At 37.3% G+C, this 26,804-nt stretch overlaps 1 protein-coding gene across 3 annotated transcripts in view; it reads right to left on the bottom strand.

Annotated features, from left to right (window-relative positions):
* Positions 1–26,804, bottom strand: part of LOC131693001 (uncharacterized) — a 72,661-nt gene that overhangs the window by 38,685 nt on the left and 7,172 nt on the right. The window lies entirely within an intron of this gene.

Genomic DNA, 26,804 nt, shown 5'->3' with positions numbered 1-26,804 from the left:
TTGAAATAAAGTAATAATTTTTTTTTCGATTTTTTGAAAAATAAAAAAGTATGGAGCCCCTTTAAACCAAATCCGGAAAAAATCTCTGTTGATTTTCTTACAATGATGCCACTGCCGTCTTAGGTATAGCCTATTTCACAGCAAAAAATATCTTAATATGGTAACTGGAATAATCGGATGGTAAAAACCAAAGGAATTGTTTATGTTTAAAGGTGCGCCAACAGTGAAGCCAAATCTACCCATCGTGCAAATTAAACAAATATTCTCCATTCAGCGAACATGCATGAAAAGTATTAGTGTTGATAGAAATAATAGTATGGCAAATTATTCCAATGGACTAAACATGACACCTTTTTCATTTTATTATGCACGATAAATTCCAAGAAAGAGTATTATAAACCTAAAAATAAAGTGCTGTAAGCCACGAAACAGTAACTTTTTAATTCACTCCGTATGTAACATATATATCGTATGCGTGTAACTCGATTGAAGTCACTCAAAGCTACAGCAAAAACTGTGGTTTGCCCAGAATCAACGAAATAGTCGACGGCGCCGGTGGTTGAGGGGCTCCCCCCAGTGGGTCTGGTTTCAATACCAGCCGAGATGGTTGAGATTTTCCGAGGTGAAAAATCTGTGGTCATGTCTTCCTTCGGAAGTGAAATGGTTGATCCCGGTCCGTGTGTTGATGGGCCGATGCCCAGGTCCAGATGGTGGAGTCACTTTTCTGACGTCGGTGGTCTCAATGGGGAAAGAAGCCGATGGAAAATAAGCAAGAATTAAAGTAGTCATCAGTGCAGTGTTGCGCATTTTTCTACACTCTAATAATGTACAGACTCTAGTTAAAACAAGGTGTGAACAATTACCGCGTTTACTGTTCCTTCAAAATACAATCATATAGATCAGCTTAAAATTGATTTGACTGCAAAATTTAGTTTTTAAACAGGTTAAGATGTGTGGCTCTATCTATTTTCTAAAACGTTAAATAAACCCTCTGCTAGTAATCTAGATCGTTTGGCGGGTTAGGAAAATAATTGCAAAATATTTAATTTACGATTACAGTTGGGTATGCTATTACCCGAATAACTGGGGCGTGAAAAAGGAATCCGCGTAGTAAAGGAATCCCCTAGCTTATGGAATTGAGGCCGTATATTTCGTTTGTGTTAACATTGAGCGCCATACTTACTTTCTTTGGCAAACTTGTTGTGCTTACTAGGACCTACAATTTAGAAGAAAATTGTGCCATCAGCGGTGCTTTAAAGGAGAATAAATCAAACCTCTCGTAGCGAATGTAAACACGGATTATTTTGAAAGGCTGTGTCTCAAGAAATTTTGTCCAGAAAGTCAAAAGCTTCTGAATGCTGGAAATAATAACTCGAAATTATTCCACCAGGTGGTGCTAGTGCGAATGTAAATGTTTAACTAATGTTAAAATCATACTTAGTTGCGTTTCGGCTTCGCCTCATCAGAAACCGACACTAACTTATTGTCGGAATAGATTAGCGCCGGCTTGACGCAAATCTCTTAACGCTAAAACACACTTTGTGTTTCAATCGAACGACTGATCAAACGTGATGTCCCGTTCGAGCAGAAGTTCTGTTTATGCCGATGAGACACAGTGAAGCCGAAACTTGTCTTGGCTTAGCAGGCCTAGCGTAGTGCTTTCGCATAGGCCTGCTAAGCCAAGACAAGTTTCGGCTTCACTGTGTCTCATCGGCATAAACAGAACTTCTGCTCGAACGGGACATCACGTTTGATCAGTCGCTCGATTGAAACACAAAGTGTGTTTTAGCGTTAAGAGATTTGCGTCAAGCCGGCGCTAATCTATTCCGACAATCAGTTAGTGTCGGTTTCTGATGAGGCGAAGCCGAAACGCAACTAAGTATGAAATAAGGATTTGTGCCCTCCTGTACAAAGACTGGTTTTTACTAACAAATTTTCACCCTAGTGAGAAATTTTGGTTTTTACCAAATTTTCCTTCTTAGGGTGAAATATAGCGTAGTGTTAAAATTATTCTTTACTCAATAACAAGATTATTTATAGAGGTATTGTCTTCAGTAAAGTTGCTCGAGAAATTAAAGAACAGCAGATGATGACAGTTTAGTTTGGGATACTCTAACTCACATAGTGCGCTAAACAGTTTTCAGCACATTATAGAATATGATGCATCTCAAAAGTCTAATAACTTAGAAAGATAGCGTTTTCGGCAAAGTTCTAGAGGAGGTCAAGGGCGGCTATTATGGACAAATCAAATTGAAATAGATGCATTATTTTTTAAGGTTTGCTATCTCGGGATCATAATTTAGAAGTGTGGCAATATTCATCAGCGCGTCGAGTGCAGCCCAACGGCGAATAGATAATCTCAGAATTCAGCAACTAGGCGGCGCTAGCGAGAATACAACTTCTGCTATCTCGAAAGTTTATTAATTAAGGAAAATTACGATTTCTGTAGTTTCTGAGGACGACAAGCGCTGTTTGATAATGTAACGATTGAATTGGATATCACCTGCTAGGCGGTATTAGTGAGCATACATTTTTTGCCATTCTCATATACAAAAGGTTATGCAATGGCTCTAAAAATCGTCAACCTAATCCTGGCCCGGAGGGCCGAATGTTATATGCCATTCGACTCAGTTCGACGAGATCGAAAAATGTCTATGTGTGTGTGTGTGTATGTGGAAAAAAATGTCACCTCTGTTTCTCAGAGATGGCTGGACCGATTTGCACAAACTTAGTCTCAAATGAAAGGTACAACCCATCGGCTGCTATTGAATTTTGTTGATTGGACTTCTGGTTCCGGAATTACGGGTTGAAGAGTGCGACCACACAGCAAATTCACATATAAACTGAAATGAAAAATTCTTAAAGGGGGGGGGGAGTAAGGGAAAATTTCAAAATCGAATTTGTATTTTGGATGCCAAATGACTTTAAAATGCATGAAACGTTGAGATTTGATGTAACCTCGGAAAATTTTTTTGACGGAAATTGACTTTTTTGACTTTGGCACATTTTTACATTTTTGCTTTTCACATATAGAAAGGTTATGCAATCACTCTAAAAATCGTCAACCCTAATATTTTTTTTTTTTTGGCTTGTATTGGCTTAGGTAGGAGTATGCAGTAAGGGTAAAATAATAACTAGTTTAAAATTTCTTAACGGATCTTTCTCCTTGATTCGCCGCTGGTTTCAAGTGATGTTTCAGTGTCGACACATAGTACCTCAAAATCGTGGCAGTCGATCCATTGCATGTACTATGTGCAACTCGTACTGCATATGTAATATACATTTCCACTATTGTACTGAACACAATCAGCTATGGAATCGTAGTTTTGACAAATGAGAAAGGCACAATTGCACCACTAGGTGGAATTAAACAGGTTTTTTATTTCAGTATCGCCAAATTATGGCTATTTAGAAGAGTGATGTCTTCATTACAGTTGCTCGAGATGTCAAAGATTTCCCTACGGTGGCAGATTAGTTTGAGATACTCTCACTATGCGGCGTTAGTGAGCATACAAGCTTTCAGTACATTGTAGATTGTAATATATCCCAAAAATTTGATAATTTAAGATGATTTTAACAAAATTCTTGAGGAGGTGTACGGCTAGCTGGCGCTACACAGTGGTCGGAAACGCCAAAAACGTGAACTTAATTCACAAGAGGCCAAACAATCGACTATATTCACAGGAAGTCTTTAGAGGAATTGTTCGTATGAATACTCTCCACAATCTGACAACAATTGAAATTAGGCATAGCTTACTATGATCGAACTAATTTTTAAATTTTTTTGCTGATTTTTGTATGGAAAAAGTAAAAAAACATGATAAAGTAAGCTTACCCTATTCATATGGTTCTAGAGTGCCACGCACTAAACCTTCTTACCTTTATTGGGCATTAGGGTGACAATGATTTATATGAAGAAAAAATTTCGCAACCTACACCCCCTAGCGTCGTTCCAAATCATGAAAAAATGACACTGTCCAAATTTGAACGAAATCGGTTAACCCCAACCCCTCCCCCAAAGAGCTTAAAGTTTGTATGGGATTTTTGGCCAAAATGTATGGGGAAACACTAGCAGTTCACAAAATCGCCGCTAGAGGTCGCTGTAAACTTCCGATCACTGACCTAGGAGGGAGTTAAGCTTTTGAAGATATGCTGAACAAGTTTGTCGAAGACTGCAAGACAATCCAACCAACCGTTAAAGAGTTATTAACGTTTAAAGTTGGATACTGCTGCTTAACATTTGCAAAGGGCGTACTCCGCTTATCTCATGTATGTGAACCACGAGTGAAGGTGGGACAAAGTTAGGAAAAACTGATATATCTCTGAAACGATGAGAGATAGAAAACTGTGATGTTCCACAAAGTTGTAGAGGAATAAAAGGACTTTTTAGTTTCACTGGAAAGTTTCAGGATTTCTCCACAAGGTGGCGGTAGTGAGCCAAGCAATTTAAAGGGAATACTCCTATCTGTATAACGGTAAGAGATGGAGCATTTGAATGTTCTACAAAGTTGTAAAGCAGCAAAAAATATTTTCTTTTCTCATTTGAAAAATGCAGAATTCTATCACATGGTGGCGCCAGTGATCAAAATTAATTCAAGGTAATACTCCTATCCATACAATGGCAAGAGATAGTGCAATCTGATGTTCTGCGAAGCTATATAGTATTTCAAAGGCTTTCGTGTCTCGTTGTAAAAATAGAATTTAGGCCTCTTAGTGGTGCAAACAGCATAGAGTATGAATATATTTTAATACAACTTTTGAATGTTTTCTAATTTTTTCGAATTTTTACTCCTATTTCTTGTGAAGAGATTCTTTTATTATACATAACATGTTACAAAGTTTTCTTAATACTATCATGCTGTGATAAAACCTATATTCTTAAATTTCTTCGTAACCCCATTTGTATTTCTCCCGATGCATTCATTTATATAGCATTTTTAATTTTTTTTATCTAACTGTTGACTAACTATAAGAGCGCTCTTGTCTCAGAGATGTCGTGTATAGTGCCGCGCGTCAGTGCTCGTTTATTACCTCTCGCAGAAGAAGCGTATATGTAACTATTTTAGCTGATGAGTTATGAGCACTTTTTCGCCAACAATAACAATATCACTCATTGAGGCAAACAAATAATAATTCTTTTTCAAGTATAACTAAGGTCATTACTAGAGTTATTTTGAGTAATAGAACCTAGCGTTTTGTTGTGGGTTGTTCTAATTTTTTAAAATCTTAAAATTAGCTTTTAAATGGTGCGAGATAGAGCTTCGTAGAAAATAAAATTTTAAAAAACTTGGTCGAAGGCACTGGAACTCTATGTCGTGTATTTTCCATTTTACAAGAAATTTACCAAAAAATAGGATGTTTCTTAAGCGGCTGCTTGTTCAGTGGACCATAAGCGCGACTTCCGGAGTCGCGCTTATGGTCCACTGAACAAGCAGCCGCTGCTGTCCTAAGACGATTTCGCTAGATTTTCAGAGCAGCGTGTACTCAGTGCACTAGCGCGACTTCCGGAAGGTTAACAAATGGTTTTCTTTATATAACTTTTGCAGTTTTAATTTTTCATAATGATCACATAAGAAAAACTTTCAGATATTTAGAAGGAGAGCATTTTGTCTCAATATATGAATATATTTAAATACACCTTTTGAATGTTTTCTTATTTTTTCGATTTTTACTCCTATTTCTTGTGAAGAGATTCTTTTATTATACATAACATGTTACAAAGTTTTCTTAATACTATCATGCTATGATAAAACCTATATTCTTAAATTTCTTCGTAACCCCATTTGTATTTCTCCCGTTGCATTCATTTATATAGCATTTTTAATTTTTTTTAACTAACTGTTGACTAACTTTAAGAGCGCTCTTGTCTCAGAGATGTCGTGTATAGTGCCGCGCGTCAGTGCTCGTTTATTACCTCTCGCAGAAGAAGCGTACACAATGCGCTGTGAATCCAGTTAGACTGGCATTGGTTGCACTGAACGAGCAGCCGCTGCTGTCCTAAAACGATTTCGCTAGATTCTCAGAGCAGCGTGTACTCAGTGCACTAGCGCGACTTCCGGAAGGTTAACAAATGGTTTTCTTTATATAACTTTTGCAGTTTTAATTTTTCATAAGGATCACGTAAGAAAAACTTTCAGATATTTTGAAGGAGAGCATTTTGTCTCAATGTACCGAACCTCTAGCATCTCTCGTTAGAAAGTTATATATACTTTTTACTAAAAATAAACTCTTTTATGAGTAAATATTGCAAGACGTAAAAAATATTGTGTTTGCCATTTATTGCGATCTATACTACAAAGCATGCTATATCATATGACAACAACGGTATTAAATGTTAAGTGTCCTAATCGAAGATAATGCTATATGAAAAAGTTATATTTTTTTATAAAGAAGTTCTCATACCTTTCAAACGAAAAAATTTTGGTGGTTGGAGTTTTAAAGAAAATTATGCACCTTAAAATAATCTTGTACACTTGTCCACTTTACTTTTGGTACTTTAGTGTAAAATGAAAACTTTTTATAGAAATAAAACCGTTTTTAAGGAACACCTTACAGCTTACATTTGGATTTGTCGGGCAATGGAAACTATAAAGGCTAGAGCTTGCGTGTCTTCAGCAAATTTGGCTAAAATGTGTTGTTCTACAACTTCATAGATAATAGTCAAGCTCTATCTCGAACCGTTCAAATGTTTCATTTTAAATATTGCTAAAGTTAGAACCACCCTAGCTTCTGTTTAAAGCAAAATAAAGGGCTTGTAAAGTACAACAACTTTGCCAAACATATTGTAAGGCTAAATCATTTAATTTTAGCAAAAAGATAAAATTCCTGCTAAATTTACATTCTGGAGCCCTGTCCATTCCAAAGTACTAAGTAACTCAACAGTGACATTTTTTCTAGGACCCCAAAGTAAGCCAATAAAAGTGTGCTTTTTCGAAAATTGAACCGCGGCGGAACCCATTATACTATGAAGTGCTGTTCCGTTTTTGTCGTGGCTATCGACTTATCAATCAATATACGGGCCCTTTTCAAAATTTCGGGATGAAAGTCGTGTAAGGTTTGGAACGCTCATATCTTTTCACATCATACTGCATGGAATTAATCAATTTTCGGAATTTGTCGAAAATAAGTTCAACAATGTTGTATAAAATTTTGAGGTATGTATGACATGCATTAGTAACGAAAACCTGTTTTGAAAAATCTTTCGAAAAATACTACTTGGAAATGGGGAAAAGTTTCAACTCATCTCGGTCAGAGCCTTCAATATGATGCACCAACCGGACACTGAAATGATGAGAAATTTTGAATGTAGGTCCGCTACAGTTTTATTTCAATTTTTTGTGTAGAGCTGTTTAGGCCGTACAGGGTTCTCCAAAGTCTGTACAATACCGGGGAAAAAATATTTGTGAACTGTACACGGCTGGTGGATGAATCAATTTGTGTCGTTACCTACTACTAGAAGAGGAAATTATTTTCATTTCTGATAGTTAGAGAGTAGCATGCACGACGAAAAACCGGATTTTAAACACCCGCCCGTAACCAGTTCGTGATTCTTTACTGCTAACTTCATGCACCGAACCGAAAAACCGGATTTTACAACACCCAACTAAAACCAGCTCGTGATTGGTTACCGCTAATTTCGTGCACCGAACCACACATCTTGAACAAAATAATTGTAATTTTAGTCGGTTTCTATTAGTCGACCTAGTTGAATAACCGGAGACTACATTTCAACATTTTTCCTGCATTCGTGAACGTTTTTCCTAATAAATCGCTGTTTTAGGCTTTTAAAGTTGTATTAAAAAATTCTCATCTACAAAACAAACATAAAAAAGGAATTGTTAAGGTATGAGAAAAATTAATTACGATCAATTTAAAAAAAAATAAAGACAATCGGTTGAGTGGTATTTCAGGAATCGTGATCACGGGAAAACCATTTTTTTTTCAAATCGGTATTTCGAGATAACCGAGTTTAAAATTACCACTGCGCTTGGTAGACGAAGCACGCTTGGAAGCGCTGTAGCTTTCGATCTATTTCTCGGATCTCTATAAAAATTTGGAAAAATATTCTCAAGGAGTTGTACTTTCAGATAAAGTAATAAAAAAAAATTTGATTTTTTGAGAAATAAAAAAGGTATGTAACCCCTTAAGCTTCATACACACAGTATACATGCGTCCTTATTCCAATTTTAATAACGAGACACGAAAGCCTTTGAAATACTATATAGCTTCGCAGAACATCAGATTGCACTATCTCTTGCCATTGTATGGATAGGTGTATTACCTTGAATTAATTTTGATCACTGGCGCCACCATGTGATAGAATTCTGCATTTTTCAAATGAGAAAAGAAAATATTTTTTGCTACTCTACAACTTTGTAGAACATTCAAATGTTCCATCTCTTACCGTTATACAGATAGGAGTATTCCCTTTAAATTGCTTGGCTCACTACCGCCACCTTGCGGAGAAATCCTGAAACTTTCCAGTGAAACCAAAAAGTCCTTTCATTCCTCTACAACTTTGTGGAACATCACAGTTTTCTATCTCTCATCGTTTCAGAGATATATGAGTTTTTCCTAACTTTGTCCCACCTTCACTCGTGGTTCACATACATGAGATAAGCGGAGTACGCCCTTTGCAAATGTTAAGCAGCAGTATCCAACTTTAAACGTTAATAACTCTTTAACGGTTGGTTGGATTGTCTTGCAGTCTTCGACAAACTTGTTCAGCATATCTTCAAAAGCTTAACTCCTTCCTAGGTCAGTGATCGGAAGTTTACAGCGACCTCTAGCGGCGATTTTGTGAACTGCGAATGTTTCCCCATACATTTTGGCCAAAAATCCCATACAAACTTTAAGCTCTTTGGGGGAGGGGTTAGAGTTAACCGATTTCGTTCAAATTTGGACAGTGTCATTTTTTCATCATTTGGAACGACGTTGTATTGTGTTAAACCCCAAAACCTTCTCTGGGTTACGCCGTTGCTTGGAGTTATTTATTTCGCTTTTCATTTTCCGATATGTTTCAGATCGATCCGATGGTCATTAGTTAGAAAAATTGCAGTCAGAAGGTTCGCACAAATGAACATTTTTGCACTGATAAGTTATCAAGTTCCTTCCAGACAACTTGGAAGTGTTCGGTGATTATTACTAGCGGTTGTAGACAGAAAAATGAAATACAAAATTCGATTTGTCGTAATAATGTTTGGCTTATTTCAATGGATTATTTCTATATTGAACAATAAATAGGCGACAAAGAGTAATCCACAAACAACAAGCCATAACTTTTAAAGTATTCAAAATAGATATTTGAAGTCTTCAGTAAAGTTATTCGCAAAAGTAAGAGCTACAAATTTGTAGAAGGCATCATTTCGATATAATCACTTCCAAGAAAATTTGTGAAAATATCTCACTCATAGGGGGATTAATCAGCAAAAGCACAATACCAAAAGAAAGGGCATATTTCTTCCATTAAATTCTCAGAAGATACTATTGACCTAAAATAAGCCGTTTTGGCGTTAATAATAGATTACATGTTTTTGGTCATATTTCTGGCAATGGGAAATGATAAAAATCTTTCGTCCGCATTTAATGTTAAATATCTCTTTTGATAATAGTCCGATTTCAACAATCTATAGCTTGTTCGAAAGGTATTCGTTAAAGCTGTCTAAAAACATATAAATTGTTAATCTATATTGTCAATTTCGGCAGATAATTCTAAAAAACTGCAAAAAATGCAATTTTTACGCATTCAAACATTCATATCTTGGAAACTAAACATCAGAATCAAAAACAAATTAATAGCGTGCATACTGTTTTTTTAGTTCTTTCATTTAAAATTGGTTTGGATAAGATCGATTCAGCCATTGCTGAGAAACACGAATGAGAATTTGTCCGTTACATACACACACACAGACATTGTCCCAAATCGTCGAGCTGAGTCGATTGGTATATAAGACTCGGCCCTCCGGGCCTCGGAAAAAATCTTGAAAGTTTGATCGAGTTCTATACATATCTTTTATAAGAAATGTAAAAATGTAAAAAGTTGAAGTTGGTCTAAAAAAAGGTAAAAAATGTAATAACTTTAAAACGAATGAGTATTTTTACATACAGTCTTCGACAATATTATGTAATTTTGATACCTACACATTTGTATAGTTTGCACGAAAAGTCACAATGAAAAAAGTTATATTAAAATAAACTAGATTTAAGGGGGTTGCCATAGAAAACGCCTTATAAGTCGATAACCTTTAGTACTACAAGCTCAAGTTCTTTTACAAAATTCTTCACTACGAGCATTTCTAAAACTTTGTCGAAGACACCAATTTTCTACCTCGTTAGTATAAAAAGTTATTTTTTTTAGTTCGATCATAGTAAGTCATGCCTAATTTCAATTGTTGTCAGATTGTGCAGAATATTCATACGAACAATTCCTCCAAAGACACCCTGTGAATATATTCGATGATTTCGCCTCTAGTGAATTAAGTTCACGTCTTTTGCCGTTTCTGACCACTGTGCGCTAGTGAGCTAAGTAAAATTTAGATACACGAAATTGAAATTTTTTCAACAATATGACTATGAGTTCTATTTTGAAGAGGAAGTTGTTGGCAGTTGTAAATCAATAGTTTTGGACATTTTCAATGCACATTTTTTCAACTTTTGTTAACTACCGACCAGCTCACGATTCAGGGTCGACGTTCTTACTTGCTTCGGGAGGACACACTTACCGTAACCTTAAGCATCCAGTAAAATGAAATTATTTATTTAAATTTTATTGTTGTTTCACATTATTGAAAGAAAGAGGAAAGAGAAAGGGGGAGGGGGTTTCGTTGAGGCCGAGCAGGAACAGTAACTTCACGAGAGAGGAAGAATTACAACTACCACATATTACTTGCCACTTGACAGCTGAAGATTCTCCCGAAATGTACTCCAGCTGCTGAGTGAGGTTTCAGGGCATCCGTTCGATTGCTAGAACGTTTCGTTTTTGGGGACTCAACGGTCGACCACGTTGAAGTTGATCAGTGGGTTCTCCGGCTATGATTCTTAGCAGGTGTGTCCGAATGATGTTCCCTGTTCCCGCTATTCCGACAAGTCCATACGACGTCCCACGTGCTCACCCACGGGGCGGCAGCGCATCGTATATTGAGCTCTAGCAAGCTCCCACCGGACCTCACTAGAACCCTCACCCCCAAAACTGTGGCTACCGTCCTTCCGTAATGTGTGACGAGACAATAACGAACGCCAGTCACCAGCGCGGGGCTCACCAATTCATCTTTCGCGGTAAGGTTAAACAGCAAGCTTTCGATGCCGGACAGCTTCGTCTGACGTATATCATTTCGTTCCACACTGGGCTCGAGGTAACATCGGCAAATCTCGCGCTCGTCGGGAAATTGCACCGGATCTTTTGTGCACCGCCTTTCGGTTGCCGATTGTTTCCTCTAGACGAAAGGTATAACACATCTTCACGATCCTGCTATCAGACACTTTCTGCCGAACTGCTCCGTCTTCACTTGTTTCATTCCTTCTCGCTTTCTTTTTTCTTCTCTCTTTTCGGAACTATCACCAGGTATCAGGGCTGCCACCATCGTAGACATGTATGTGATGTTGATACAGCAGAGATGTGAGCCGCGTATTCGGATCTCGCAAACGTGGTTGAAATTAGGGTTGGGAAAAGGGTGGGTTTGAGGAGCTCTAATTTGTTAAATTACCTTTATTTTTTCGCCACAATTTAATTTATCCTACTAGTTACAATATAATGTTTAGTACGACGTGATAAGTTGGTCTTTCCAATGCAGGATAATTTTATTGTTAACGGTTGGTCGATAACACTTTATGACATTAAAATAAAACAAAACATTGTATTGTGTTATAATTCTCCACAGCGAGAAAATTAAATTATTTTATGCATAAAGTGTATACCTAACATTAGAAAGTTGAAAAATTTCATTTTGACATTCCGACTTGCCTGCTGTGCAGATTAAAATCTCACAGGCGCAATTTGCCATTCCTGACAATTCTGAAACTAAAAAGACTAAAACTAAATACCGTAAACCGGGGTGACATTGATCACTTTTCGAAGTAATCATTACATATTTTTAAACGCAACACATTTTTTTCAAGTTTAATAGTTTTAAACCATGTACTGATGTATGGAAAACAAGATTGGAAGGTTCTACCTGAAATTGTCCGCTTTCAGCTATTTTTCCAAAAATAATTTCAAGTTGAAGTCCGTTTTCGTATTCCGGGGTGACTTTGTTAACCTGCATGTTCACCCACAATAAGTTATTGATGTCAATGTTTTTCATTCAAATCTCGACAAACATATGATTACGGCCTAAAAGCCAACTGTCAAAATCCACTTTGAATGGAAATTCCAGGCAAACCGTTACTAGTCGAACGCAGTTCACAACAGTTTATGAAAGAGAAAACTTTTCTCTTTTATTTACTACCAACATCTGTGATCGGCGTGTAACGGTTTGTCCGGAATTTCCATTCAAAGTGGATTTTGACAGTTGGCTTTTAGGCCGTAATCATATGTTTGTCGAGAAATGTTTGTTTAAATTCTGGAAAGCTACTCATTGTTAAATAGATGTTAATTGGTATTATACAAAGTATTTCAATGTACTGTAAAATTCGAGTAACCAAAATGCGTATAATTTGTGTTCAACTAGAATAAAAGATTCTGAAAACCTTTAAAACTGCTAAAATTGTTTTATTTCAGTGCTTTATCAAGTTCAAAAAGTTTCATCCATTTTAACACGCTGGAATATTGAACAATAAAAAATGTTGCGAATTTTAACTTAAAATAATTTTAACTTAATTAAAATAATGAAATAATTGCCAACTAGTTTCACAAAAATGTATTTAAAATAAACAAACTCTTAAAACTAAATTTGGCACATCCCAATCTAAAGGAAAATAAAAACTCGCTTGTAATTTAATACTCTTGCTCAAATCTGAGATTTATTTGTTTTATAAAAAATAGACACTTTACGAAGCTTCGTAAAAATAAGGTAAAGTCAAATTTCGATTTTTTGTAGTTTTTGTATCCAAAAACCGAAAAATATACTCAAAAAGTATAGCAAATCAGTATTTTATAAGTTTAGAGTTAAAATCATTTCAAATTAAAATGACTCGGTAGACCATTCTGGTTTAATAAGCGATCTACGAAAAACGTGTCGAGTGATCAGTCACCCCGGTTTACGGTATTAACGTAATACTATCAGAATGGATATTAAAGTCCTTGCAATTCACAGTTCTCGATCATTTTGGGGGATTTTTTTGCATTATTGAATTCCAATAATTTATTTTAAATGCACTGTGAATGATAATAACCATCCGTTTTGAAATTTGATTAAGCATGTCGCAGTTTGAAGATCTGGAAAGCCTTTATCACACTGGTGGTGAATTTAGAGAGATATTTTTTTAAAACCTTTTGATCAGCAAATATGTATTTGTTGATAATTGAAACAGAAAAGTATAATTAAAGTCAATGTAGACTGATGATTTCGGCACTTGATGCGCCGAGAGACAATAAAATAGATTGAATTCACTATTGAGTAGATCAGATGGAATTTTCCTATTCCATGTCTCGATCCTACCAACGTCAGTCATCTCCAAGTGCAACCTTGCGATCGGGCGTGCAACTGAGCTGAGCAAGATAAATACAAACAACTAAATCAATAAATTTAGCAACACGTGCAAGAGACTGTATCTGCCGAGACTTGCTTGTTTGTTTTTTCTAGGCATCATCATCAACTGTTATGGACAACAGCCCGTCTTCAACGAGAGCATGTGCGCCGTATAAATGTATGGTATGTGAATCTTTTTTTCGAATCAAATGAACCCGCAATACCGATTCGGCCGTGTAGGAAGTACAAATGCACGAAATACTAAAACGTTTAGCTATATTCACGTACCATCCTAGCAAATTTATTGAGAAACTCATTATTCAAGTTGGCTCAACGAAGCACTATAGTAGAATGACGATAGAAATTCATGACCGAATTTAAAAATTAACACTTCTTGCATACCAATGAGAAAAATAAATTCATGACCCCAATACAAATTATTTGTTATGCTTTATTAGTAACCACTTTAACGGACTAGTGTTTTTCTCATGCAACGTGATTCTTCACCTGGTATATAATAATTTCAATTCAACATCCCACATGTGATGATTTTTCTAACACCACCTCCAAAACTAAATGGAAATCATCTGAGATGGGTGAGTATTACATCATTTCTAAAGTTATATCATGTTGATTGTAAGGGACACCGACACATATATGGATATTCACTCTGATCAGTTCTGGCTGATTTTAACTCACTCGACCTAACGGTTCCCTTCCCATCTACTACATTTACGATACAGAGTAACTGAAATGAATAAAACCATGAAGTTTTTTGCACAGCATGATAATTACTATGAACCCATTGGAATATTTTACACCCAGTTCCAATCACCCTTTATTTACCAATACTGCTGAGTTTGCCATAAAGTCATATGTCGAGCCCTATACTTTCGTTCGTGAACATGGCCATGAAATTTCCCATGAAACTCTTAGTCATGATTCAGCTGAATGATCCATCGTTTTAGAATAAATTCATTTTTTTTTTGTTTTTGCTAGGTTCTTATAGAAATAATTGCTGAACCAACATCCATCCATGAAACCTGTTTGAAGGTTCTTATTCAATGCATGTTTCAGATTTATAGAATGAACGTCGTAGCAGTCCGTGAACAGTAGACTGGCTCAATGATATATGGAAAAAGTGGAAAGTCTGGGATATCAAGTGCTTATTTGATCGATTGGTAGTGATTCCGCAAACGACTCAAATTTAGTATGGGAACAGTTTACTAAATGTATAGAGACAAGTATCAGATTTACATTCTTCATCGACTTCAACTATACGACAGTGTTTTCTTATTACAACATTCATTCACAAGCATAATTCATTAATTGCAGCATCTTACATATAAACTTTGAACCTTACGCGAAACCAATTCCCGCGGAATAAATTGATTATTTTTTCGAAGAACCACCCAAACTATCGTTTTCAGATGAATGGTTTACAAAGTTTTGCGCCAGTCTAATGAGCATGAAAAAGATGCCACATAGATGACATCATCAACTCTTCTCCACGAGACGAAAAGTTGAAGCTACCATTATGCTGGGAAATAAATCTTTAAGCTACGGCACACTTTCGATCATCAATCTCTGTTCGGATATTGCAAATTAAAAATTGAAATGATTAGAAATGAGTGTTTTCCGTTTGATTATGTTCCATTTTTGCTCTTCAGTACTACTTGATTACTCTAGTCTTGCAGTAACGTGCTGGTCTTGTATGTTCGAGCTCCAGCTAGTAAGAATTCTTAGTATCAGTAGAATCGCAACACTAATGCTGTGCACAGGCTTTGCTTTTAATAGTTGATATCAAAACAAAATAGAAATACTTCGGCATAAGCATAAACATAAGAGATCGCCTGTGGTTGCTACTCCGTTATTGATTAGAGCAAATTGACGTTGTAAAATGTTCATTGGAACAACATGCTTGGGAATAACATAATGAGCCACATTATTGTGCAATCTATATTGATCCATGCATTCTGAGCAATACCGACACCGGTCACGTTCAAATTCAGATAGATAGATTTTCTGGGCAAGGAAGGAATGTTACATATCGCTGCTAGAGACCGAGGAATCCTCTGCATCTACACGGGAAGTGGAGAGTTGTTAGCAAGTGTGCCAATAACGTTATCATGCAATAATTGTTGTGGGCAGCCGACTGCCAGGAATTTGGGAAATTTATCATTTGTCGTATTAATACGATTGGCCAAATAAGCACATTGAACTCCGGAAAGCCAACTATGAGGATGCTCCTGCTTATATTTCAATAAATCGGTATCGCTCATTTCCATATATTCCCGTGTTACGAATTTTTTGTGGTTTCTATCGTGTCGGTGCTGATTTTACACGGCGATCGTTTGAATAAAATGCAGAATAGTATACAGGAGGTATTTGTGAGCGTCTTGTGCCAGGTACTATTCTTGTAGATAGTTGGGATTGTACACGTATAATGGTTTCGTAGTAAGAGGGGCTTTTATTACTATTAAAGTGTAAGAATAATATGAAAACAGGAATGGAAACTAATGCCGTTTTCCATTGTAAACCCCAGAGCAGTGGGTTGCACTCGTGTTGCATTTTCTAGCAGAAGGGCAAGCCACTAGGCGTGTTTCATTCCTATTTCTGCTAGAAAGTGCTAAAACAGTGCAATCCACTGCCCCAGCGTTTTTCAATGAAAAACGGCATAAGTTATTTCCGTAGCATTACCCAAGTAACAATTGTTTTATCTTGGTTTTAAGAAGGCACCAGCGAAGTTGATGTTTTTATTATGGCTTTATGTAGCTGTCATTGGATTTGCCCCGCAATCACTTCATAAAACTTTGTTATTTCTTCAACAATATAACTTGAACTTTTATTTGTGATTGTGAAAAGGTTCTGTACACTATTTTAAACCAAGAACAAAGCTAGCATGAAACAAGCAATTAAGTCACAAGACATTGAAGTCATGTATGCTGATGATCTAAAAATTTACCGTGTCATAACAACTACGCTGTAAGCTACGCTTTACCGCACATTACTCTTCCGTTATAGCTAAAGCCTACGCTATCCTTGGACTCATCAAACGCAACACTCGTGATTTCAATGATATGTATAGTCTAAAAACACTCTACATTACACTGGTACGCAGTATCCTAGAATATGGCGTTACTATTTGGGCTCCGTATCACACCATACACATTAATCGTATCGAACGTGTACAGAAGAACTTTATCAGGTTTGCACTTCGTCGGTTACCCTGGCAAAATCGTTTCCAGCTTCCTCTATATGAAGATCGTTGTACCGCTGCAAAACAGACGGATCTTTCTGCAACAACTTTTCTTTTTCGACCTTCTGACAGACAACATAGACTCTCCTGCGCTTCTAGCAAAACTTGACCTCAACGTTCCGGGAAGATCTTTCCGGAGAATTGATTTTTTTCCGACGCTCAAACACATCGCACGCAGTACGGCCAGAATAATGCTTTGGATGTTTTCTGTCAACTCTTCAACAGTGTCTATCATTTGTTTGATTTTAATATTAGTAAAAAATCGTTTAAATTAAAAATAGGATTAAGTTAGTGTTTAGTCTAAGTCTGTGCGATGTAACTTTTTTTTTAAATCGAAGACAATACAATACAACATTGAAGTTGTACGATTTCTTTAATAAACCCTATTCAGAACAATTATTCTTACACAAGGTATGAGATTCACTACGGAGTTATAATGATTGTCAAGATAAAATAAATAAATGGTGGGAGCTTTCGTACTGATGCAGTTGTCAAACTTGAGGATCGAAATAGAATGGAATTTATTGTATAAATTTTGCGTTTTTTTTTGGACATTCTTAAGAATTGCTGGATTCATATAGCGTAAGCAAATTAAACAGATGAAAGTATGATACTAGGACTAGCTATCTTAAATGATATATAGGTAAACTTCGATATAACGCACATTTCGATTTAAAAAATGTACGTTATATCGAAGCATGCAAAAAACTCACAAAATTGTTGTTCATGGAACTTTATTTTGCAGAATTTTGACAAAGCGTAACTAATAAAATCTAACCTACTTAGCAGTGTGAAACAACTTTTCTTATAAGAAAATCATGTGGTTCCATGTAATTATTATTTTTTGCTTATATGAATTAAATTTTAAATCTAAACCAAAATGCAATTATCATAGTATTACATTGAAAATATTCTTATTCATTTCCTAATTATTAAGCCATTAGTCAATTATTATTCTGTCTGAGCTCGTATGTTATGCCTTTCTCAATAGAAAGGTATTGCAATTGCTCTGAAAACCGACTTTTTTATATTCACACCGTATACGCCTCATCAAATAAAAGCAATTGAAAAACTTGAATCATTACAATAGACTAACTGACTGATGGAAGAATTTTTGAAAATATTATTCATTCGGTTAACCGGTTTCCTAAATACCCAAACCGGTCGTAAAACGTGCACAATTGTCCGTACAACTACAAACTCTTATTTGTTTGATGTGGCACATGATAGGATACGAAAACAATCATTGGTCTTTGTAACCGGATTCAGGAGTCTCAGCAACCAGCAGAAAAATTTAGATAAACATTCCTGGATTCCTCGTAGGTCGTCAAGGGTACGTCATTTCATGGGTCACACTATGGCAAGCTTTAAAATTAATCATCAGTCCAGGGATTCTGGATTCCGCAATATGCTATAACGGAGTTAAATGTGTCCGCATTACTTTCAATATGATTCGTAGATCATATGGTTGATGTAATTTGATGAGCCACACGTCAAGAATGATAAAAAGAATCTGTAATTCGAAGAACCTAACTCCAGTCCAGAGTTTCGTGAAGTAACTGTATCTGATTGTTATTAAGTATGATTGCATTTCACATACTGTTTTTTGCTGCACTGCATTCCATGGAACTTAAACATTGTAATTCAGCCCAGAGAATCAGATTTCGCCGTCCCGAAACCATCCATCAATGGCCACACCAGTATTATTAATTCTAAAGGGCGAACACGAAATTATTGCGACACCGAAAATGTCAAGCCAATTTTCTTATACTGTTTAAAATCAATCCAAAATTTTAGGGTTGTTTTATACATATATTTACTTCAAAAATCAAAAGAAAAGAAAAGTTAATCGATAGAGCCTTGAGTGTAAAATTGAACACATTTTCGCTTGATGCCCTCCATCAAAGTCTTTACAGTGTCATCCGGTACCAGTTTCTCAGTTTTCTCACCAGGACAGAATAGTGGCATGATGCCAAATCTGGCCAAAATAGCGGAGCTTCGTCGTGCTGCTGCAAGAACGGCAAAAGGCGCTTCTCGAGGCACTCAGATTTGTAGATCTTGCCATTTACTGTGCCCTTTGTCACGAAAGGCTCACTCCTCAATCCGCAAGAGCAGATAGCCTGCCAAATGAGATATTTGGAGGCGAACTTCGACATTTTCTTCTTCTAAAATTTGTCGTCCACATAGAACTTGCTCTTGCCGGTGAAAAACTTCAACCCCGGAATTTGCTTAAAATCGGCTTTTATATACGTTTCGTCGTCCATCACACAGCAGCCATATTTTGTCAGCATCTTCTCGTAGAGCTTCCGTGCCCGAGTTTTAGCCGTCGATTGTTGCCGCTCATCGGTTTGGGAAGTTCTGTACCTTGTATGTATGTAGTCCAGCTCCCTTCTTTGCATTCTGCAATCACGGCTTGAGACGTTGGGATTTGCTTTAATCATCCGCTTCACCTTCCCCTCCGTCTTTTTGTTTTCCGGTCCCGGTTTTCTTCCAGCTCCTTTGCCGTGGTCCAACGTCAACCGCTCCTGGAACCGCTTCAACACTCTGGAGATGGTTGAATGGTGAATGTTCAACATTTTTCCCAACTGCCGGTGCGACGGGTCAGGAAATTCCAGGTGTTTGGAAAGAATTTGTTCTCTCAAATTGGTCGCGTTGGTTCTCCTCCATTTTCGTTGAATCGAAAAACACGACTTCGAGTTTGACAGCATGTAAACAATACACATCAATGAGAAAGTGTGCAAAATTTGGTTGATTTTTACCCAATGGTAAAAAAGTTATGCCCTGTTGAATGTGTCACAATAATTTCGTATTCGCCCTTTAGTTTTCCTTGTTTCCAGTTAGAACTTACTGATCATGTATTATTTATTGAGATAAATGGTTGGTTTTGATAAACTACGATCATACGCAAATAAAAGTGGATAAGAACCTCTCGAAACCTTCAATGAAGTAGCCAATTGCTAACATCTTCAATAGAAGCCCAATTAGTACTTTTTAAGATTGTGTATATTCAATTCTTAAAATATGGAATACATGCGTAATTGAAGAGAAATTTGGACCAGAAAAATAAACTTTAAAATATGAACGTTATATCGAGGAAAAATGTACGTTATATCGAGTGACGCTATATCGAGGGTACGTTATATCGAAGTTTATCTGTAGTAGCTTTAGCATTGACCAGCAGAATAGTAAATATTGTTTACCAATGCAAAAAACAACATTATTTGGATAATATTGGTGCCAAGAGTATTTTTACCGTTTCAATAGTTTAATCCACGTATTGTATTAGTGCGATGGATGAAGTTAAGGTTGGACAGAGAATGGGCATCGAAAAAGAAAGAGTTTTTTTCCAGATATTCATAAAAATCCATCAGCTTATGTAGAATGTTGTTACAGTACTGCTGATTGATTTTTGTGAAGGTCTAACACACGGTATGGATAAAAACTAATTTTTTCCTTGTCCATTTGGGCCCATTCTCTGTTCAACCTTAAATGCTGTGATTTTGTAGATTGCGGTTGTATTTACTATTTTTGTATACGCACACATTTTTATTTACATTCTACGAAAATGCACAACAAGTCCCTGTTTCACATTTTCGGCCTTATTTGACATAAATTTCACCCGCAGTGGTTAGATTCAATGATCTGTTCATTCATTTTTACATTTTTTTATCATTTTACGTACACAATATTTACAAAAAGTTTGACTACCTTTCTTTGGCGTTAGTTACATCGAAAAAGCCCGAAAAACAACACAGAGCTTGGAGACCCTACTGAACAACGTTCAGCTCGTTACTCGTTTTGTTTTCAGATCTACGAAACTTAGCGAACAAAACAATTTCATGAATTGTACTACAATTCTATTGACACTTAGAATCCTTCTTCGAAAAGGAAAGGGCGGCGTTTTCCAGTCCTATCACTAAGAAGCAAAACGAATTTCAATACTTCAATCAGTTAATATCACAGTACTTGCTACATGAGACCCCAAAGCAAGATGCTTCATTCATATGAATACGTCAATTCCCTGCTACTTTGGTTACTTCGAAATGCTTGTGTCAAGACATTTACTATAGAAGGACATTACATTGTGTGATATTTGCTATAGCAGTAGCAGGCTGCCACACAGTTTTAAATAGTAGTTTCGATATATGTTTAAGTATTGGTCGTAAGTGCGAAATGTATAACCCAAGGAGTTTTTATTCTCAAGTGATACGATCCTCAAAAATGGCGATCAGCCATGTTGGTTTTAGAAACAATAGCTAACAACATTGTTTAATAGTTCTCTCCATATGTTTGCTTGGATTTCAGAGGGGAAACAAAGTTGTTTCGCTGTCATTTTTCTTCCCCGCAGTCTGCTGCACGCTTGCCTCACTCCTCACCTGGTTACTGCCAAAGACGAATCACCTTAGAACTCTAAGCACCTTGGTATAACCATATAACTGTGTTGATATTTTATGCTTGAGCTTGAGCTTGTGCGGCCACCCCTGGCTGCTACTCCGTTATCGATCGGGACTAGCTGAAGTTGCACAGGGAATCAGTAGATAATTATGCTTGGGATTAGCGAAACATCTTTCAATGTGCAACTCCTGGTAATCCTAAAGTATTGATCAATACCGGCGCCGGCCAGGCCCGAACGTAGATCGCGGAAGGAAAGGGTAGGAATTTTTAGTCCGACACTTGCTTTTGCTAGATGCAGTATATACTACTGCGCACTCCTTAAGTATCACGGGAGGAGGATATTTTTGTTAGTAGAGTATAGAAGTTGGATATACTTCTTCTTTACCGACGCCAGAGAGATGATTCCACTACCTGGACTAGATATCGATCCACCAATTTCATGGACCGGGGACCAACGGCTTTACTTCCCTTCCGAAGAAAGACGTGACCACAGATTTTTTCACGTCAGAAAAATCTCAACGACCTCGGCTGGAATTGAACCCAGGCCAACTGGAATGAGTGGCGGTCACGCTTACCACTCAACCACCGGCGCCGACTGTATCTATGTTGATATTTTATGCAATAGAAAACGAAAAATTTGAATCGTTTTTTTTCTTTCGTTACTCGAGTTTGACAAACGCGGTACATACAAAAAACGCCTATCTTTTTATTTACCTTTTTTTAATTTTTTTATTTCGACTTATGTAGTCATTCTGTCTTTTTTAGTTTTTAACGACATTCAACTAGCTGGAGATTGGTGGCGGTGGTGTCAAGCGGGCTAAATTTTTTTTTGCACTGGTTCAGCCAAGAATAGAACCACTGGGAACCTGCTCCCATGTAGTATGAGGCGACTAACAACATGCTAGGATGTGGATGGTTAATTTCCTGGATACTGAGTGGCTCTTGTTGGATGATAAGAGGCACTAGAGGTTGCGCTGTCGTGGATTTCTTGGTGAACCGCGGTGAACCTTCCCATCACCCGGTCCGGATGTGACGAGGGACTCGCGGTTGTAGATAGCAAGATTGCTGGATGGCCATACTGGGTGTGCGCTGACTGGGTTTGCTTTAAATGCTGTCGAAGAGGCCGGCGTCCTCAATGAAGCTGATCATGATCTCCTCCCTGACCGGGTCATTAGAGAAGGCATCTCGGATAGAAAGCGGGAGATCGAGTCTTCTCCGGAGGTCCTGGTATTCGATACAGTTGATGAGTATATGCTCTACGGTTTTTCGGGTCCCACATGTAGAGCAGGTGTGGGGACGTCAGACACCATGTGCTCATGCGACACTTTGGTGTGACCGGTCCGTAGCCTGGAAAGGATTTTCTGGTCTCTCCAGTCTTGGCGGTCGTCCCATTTAGCAGGGAGGCCCTTTATTTTCTGGAGATGCCCCCGGGACACCCACCAGTGACCGACGAAGTTACAGTTAAGGGCATCGGCGAAGTGTCGGGTGATGTCGGCCGCTGGTACCTCCTTTGTCAAAGTATTTGTAGCCTTCTCGAGTACGCGAAGCACCGAGAGGGAGCCTGTAAATATGGTGATTGCTGAGTCCTCGGGCTTTTGAGCCATGGACACAGCAATGGCTGCTACTTCAGCCGCAAACACAGAGTACTCGGGCGAAAGCTGGAAGGAAGAACCAGTTGGGCCGTTGCTAACACCAAATTTATATTTCCTCTGCACTCAAGCATTCCATTTTGCAAGAAATTTCAGTCAGTTGGAAAGTAAATGAACGAGGGAGGCGGTGAATCTGAATGTTGGTTTCGGTAAATATAAGCAGAAATAGGTAACTGATTTTGAAATTTCGCTGCACTGGCCCCACCTCGCCGTCTTTCCCCGAAACGTCGGTGAAGACGCGTATGTGGTTGGAAAACCTCGCTCTACCAGCTGGTTGTACGTTTCCCGAGCGATTTCGGGGGCTCCACCGGCCCGGACTTGAACAGTGAAGTGTCGACGAGGGGGTTGGGCATTCCATGGGTGAGACCAAACCCGATGCAGCCGGGCTATTGGGGGAAGGGCGGCTTCAGTGAATTTTGTATACATTTCCCGGGCTGTTTGAAGCGGCGGATTCGTTGTTTTCATAAGTCCACTCGAGTACGCTCTGTGCACGCCGAAGAATGGCGAAAGCGATTCTCCAGTGGAACGGGAGCACGCCGGCCTGGCGCTTTCTGCTGGTGTGCTTGGTAGAAGTTTAGAAGCGTTCCGTATAGACCCGTGGTATAGGGGGCCAGGATATTGATGCCTTCAAAAATTTTCCCGGTTGTCTACCAACATGTCTTCTGGCAAGGACAGACTTTACCCTTTTTACCATGAGAACCGACTGTTTGGCTAATTAGATTAATTAGCCTGTGCACGATGACGAAGTCAACCGATAAATCGACACACAATGACCTCCACTGCGAGCAATGTTCCCCAACACGCCATTAAGCTGTAAACAAGTCGACCCACCAGTCGGCCACGCCAGCGCGCACAGGTTAAGGATTGGTCGTTCATTTGGGCTAGTGCAGAGTATGAAAAAAAAAGCAAATGGTCTATAAGCCGTCTCGGTCTCCTCGATGCAGCACTATCGAGACGTAATGCAATAACCATCTTAAAGGAATTGTCAGAGATTCTTTAAAACTGATGCAAAAAATAGATGTTTGCAAAACTGTCATACCTGTCAACCTAGGGGATAAGATGAGACAATCTTCTAAAAAATATCTCAATAACGTTGGAAATTATTAAATTAAGAAAACATCAGCTTCCACGATTAAAGAGATCTTTACGTCTCTAAATGAAATCTGACGACCAGCTAAAAACTCCACAGAACAAGACATATTGGGTATAGGAAACATTTCACAAAACAAATCATTCAATTTTTCGCGTACGTAATATATTCTTAAAGGATGTACAGAATTAAATTTCATCACTTTCAAATTGCCGTAATTTTTTTCTTTCCGTTGGGTGAAATTAGTTCAATTTGTATTGATTACATTGTGTAGGTGCGAAAATGGAGCCAGAAGAACATCAGTAGCGTAAACAAATTTTGTGCACGTATCAAGAAAATCCGAATCTCACTCACCATGCCATTAGCAAGAATCTTGGAATGATCCAATCTACAATAAGTTGTGTTTTGAAACGGTACAATGAACGTTTGACCGTAGGAAAGAAATAGTGGCGGATACTGGGAGTCAGGGTTGCCAAAATTAAATCTGTATTTTTGTTCAAAAAGTCTTTTCATCTGTATCTACTCTTCGAAAAATCTGTGTCGATATCTGTATCGAATCAGTTAAGTCGTTTAACCTTTTGCTGGATTATCTATCGAAGATATTAATTCTTGTGGTTTAAATCAGTCAAGCAAGGATCTGTTTACATTTTCATAAAAAAAACACTACAAGTCGTTCTGATATTTTACATCAAGAAACTTGAACTTTATCGATGTGTACAATGGAAAAATGAAATGACTTTTGTTGATATATAATGTTATAAACATTTAGTCGACTAATGTAGCTGTCGAATTTTCGAAAAAGCAAAGAATTATATTTTAATATAGAGGGCCAAGCTGAGAGAGACAGAGAGGAAGTATTACTGAATCTGAAAAAAATATTTCTAAAAGTACTTTTTGTAACATCATTTCTCAAAAATCTGTATATCTGTACATACACGGAAAAATCTGTATATCTGTAAATACAGATTCTTGGTCTGAAAATGGCTGAAAAATCTGTATAAATACAGATTATTCTGTATTTTTGGTAACTCTGCTGGGAGTTGAGTTCAGTGAGAGAAGTGACGAAATAACTTTTGTACAACATGCAAAAAACCTGTCACATCCGTACACAGTCGAAAAGGTGCCACTGTGAACGACAGAATACAATGGAGAAATAACGTTCACTGTTAACGAAACCGCGTTGTCGCGTCATGATTCCCGGGACTTGTGTGAAAGCACATTTCCAACAGCTTTCCGAACTAGGTTTTTCTGTCCCTAGTTTGCATCGTGCCATTATTCGAAAGATATTCTGAAGTGATACAATGCTAAGGAGGTCCATTTCGTGCCAAATGATCTTAATCCCCCGTACGTACCGGAATGGCGACGAATTGAGAAATCGTCGCTGTTGTGCTATCTTATGAAAAACGCCATTTTGGGGTGAACTGAGTTAGATATGCCATGTTACTAAATTTTAAAATCTCTATAAAGTTGCGTTTTCAGAATTTTGAAATTCTGCTGGGTTACTGAGATATAGCGAAACACGATTATGACAAGCGCCAGTTTCTCGAGTTGTGCTATCTTATGACAAAGAAATATCAGACAACATACCCAGTTTGTTGGCTTGCTATAAGCCGAAAAGCTTATAGCAAGCCAATAGATGTCTCTCATGACATAGGTAATTTCTATGCAGATAAACCATAACCATTAGCTAGGTTTTTGTCTCGGGAGCAAAACTTTTCCTACCATAGTTTTTTTCTGGGAATGGTTGGCTTATATTTTCAACATTATTGAACAAATTTCCTATTGAGATTTCCACTAGTTTTGGAAAGTATACCGAAATGTAGTGATGGATTATGCAAGAAGACTATTTGTTTCGTCTAGTCGCCTATCAACACAAACATTGTTTGATATATATTGTCTCTAAATTGTTAATGGAACCATCTTTTGTTTATTGTTTTTCCCGAATAAAGGAGGAAAACTGGGAAAACTTTGTGTTCCAATACTATCATTTTGTAACCTGATATTGCTGCTATCGCATGGAAAAGTATAATATTGCACATAGCTATCTATAACGCATAATTTCACGAATCAGTTATGATTCATTTTTATATGAAATCTTCTGTGCATATTTGTGACACGTCATACATATTTTATCATCAATACACACTTATGACACGTATGCGAGCGACTTTGGTTTACATTTTAAGCAAAAACTGTAAGTGTAGTAAACCGATCCTCACACAAATCGATAGATTACTTCAGAAAAGATAGAAGCATCGAATATTTTCTCTGAAAAGCTTGTAGCATTTATAAATTTTAAGATATTCAATCTCAAACTTTAAAAATCGTTTTTCTCGAAAAGTGCTAAATGGCGCTTGTCATAAGATAGCACAACAGCGACGAAATACTAAGCCATCATAAAGCAGGTACTCCGGAAACCTAAAAAAGTGAATTCCGAAGCAAAAATGAGAAGAGTTGGAACAAACAAAAACAAGTTGGCCCAAACGTCATGCAAGAACTTGTGGGCAGTGTTGGATATGGCTACAAAATTTTATAAAGTGAAACATGGAAAAAGTTGTGATATGTTTCATTTTATCTTTTAAATTTTTAAAACGTTTGGTTGAATGGGTAAATTTAGAGTTTTTGACGTAATTTTTCTTGTGATGCAATTTGATTCCGTACACCCTTTATTTATAGTTTCCAGAATTGAGATAATGTGCTGTAGTGTAAGTTTTAACAAACTTATCTACTGTTATCCAGGATTTTAATAAAGATTATTTGATAGCTATTCAAGGCAAATATTTTAT

Source organism: Topomyia yanbarensis, chromosome 3, assembly GCF_030247195.1.
Source record: "Topomyia yanbarensis strain Yona2022 chromosome 3, ASM3024719v1, whole genome shotgun sequence".
NCBI classification, from domain to species: domain Eukaryota; kingdom Metazoa; phylum Arthropoda; class Insecta; order Diptera; family Culicidae; genus Topomyia; species Topomyia yanbarensis.
Note: the sequence above shows the minus strand (reverse complement) of the source record. Positions and strands in the feature narration are given on the sequence as shown.